A 1,710-nucleotide genomic window follows, 5' to 3' on the forward strand; every position below is an offset into this window, starting at 1 on the left:
AAATAGTCTATATTGCATTTTTTTTCCGAGTTGGAGTCTCACCCTGTCACCCAGGCCGGGTGTCGACCTGCTGGATTCCAACGATCCTTCCGCCTCAGCCTTCCAAGTAGCTGAACTATAGGCGTGCGCTACCACACCCAGCTAATTTTTGATTTATTGTAGAGACGAGATCTCATCAAGTTGCCTAGGCTGGTCTCAAACGCACAGGCTCAGGCAATCCACTCGCCTCGGCCTCCCAAAGTGCTGGGATTACAGACTGAGCCACTGAGCCCTGCCTATATTGTATCTTTTAATGATGTTAATTTTTTTGAATATTTTTGATCCTTGGTTGGTTGAATATACAGATATGGAGGCCTGACTGCATCTATCTCCAGTCTGACTTCTCACTAAGTTCCAAACTTGTATACCCAACTGCCTGCTTGTCATCTCCACCTGAGTGCCTGGTGGCCATCTAAACTTAAAATGCCCAAGAAGAGTTCTTAGTTCCAATTCCCTCCACGCATTCTTCCCCCAATCATCCTCATCTCAGAAAATGGCACTATCATCTACTTAGTTGCTCAAGCCAAAAGCAGAAAGGCCATTCCTGACTTCTCTCTTCTTCTCATTCTCTACTTTCTATCCATCTGCAAGTCCTGCTGCTCTGTTTCCGAACAAACAGCTTTTCTCCATTTCCATTGTCACTCCTTTCATCCAATGGCCTCCTAACTGGCCCCTCTACCTCCACCCCTACAATCCATTTTCCACATAGCAACCAGAGCGACGTTTCAAAAACATTAATCTAGTTATATCAAAGCCTCCCTTTAGCGGGCTCTGTGGGCCTTCACACAGTGTCCTACGTGCCCTGGCTCCCACCTGCCTCTCTGACATCATAACCCACCACTCTCTACTTAGAATTACTCCACTTTGGCCGGGCGCAGTGGCTCATGCCTATAATCTCAGCACTTTGGGAAGCCGAGGTGAGAGCATTGCCTGAGTCCACGGGTTTGAAATCAGCCTGGGCAACTTGGCAAGATTTCATTTCTACAATAAATCAAAAAATTAGCTGGACATGGTGGTGTGTGCCTGTAGTTCCAGCTGCTTGGAAGGCTGAGGTGGAAGGATCATATAAGCCCAGCAGGTCGAGGGTGCGGTGGCTGTGAGCGTGCCACTGCATTCCAGCCTGGGCGACAGAGTGAGACTCCGACTCAAAAAATAGAATTATTACACTTTGGCCACACTGCCGTTCTTTCCTCTCCTCTCCTCTCTCTCCTCTCCTCCTCCTCCTCCTCTCTCTCTCTTTTATGTTGCCCGGGCTAGTCTCAAACTCCTGGGCTCAAGCGAACCTCTCTTGCTGCCATCTCTTGTTGCAAGACATCCATAAGGTTTTCATCTTAGGATCATTGCTCTTGCTATTCCCTCTGCCTTCAACACTTAGTCCTCAATCTTCAGTAAGTTCTTCTCCATCACATAGACTCAGTCAGTGCTTTCCAATGGAACTGTTGGTAATGATGGAAGTGCCCTATATCTGCACTGTCCAGTATGGTAGCCACTAGCCCCATACGATAACTGAGCACTAGAAACGTGGCTAGAGTGACTCAGAACTAAATAACTTAGTATAGTTGATTAAAATTTAAATGTAAATGGGTACGTGGAGAGCGGACACTTTATTGAATAACTGAAGGTAAATTGTCCCCAAGCCACTCTTTATTAAATTATCCTGTTTTATTTTCT

Source organism: Carlito syrichta, unplaced genomic scaffold (assembly GCF_000164805.1).
Source record: "Carlito syrichta isolate Samal-C Ts95f unplaced genomic scaffold, Tarsius_syrichta-2.0.1 Scaffold307172, whole genome shotgun sequence".
NCBI lineage: Eukaryota > Metazoa > Chordata > Mammalia > Primates > Tarsiidae > Carlito > Carlito syrichta.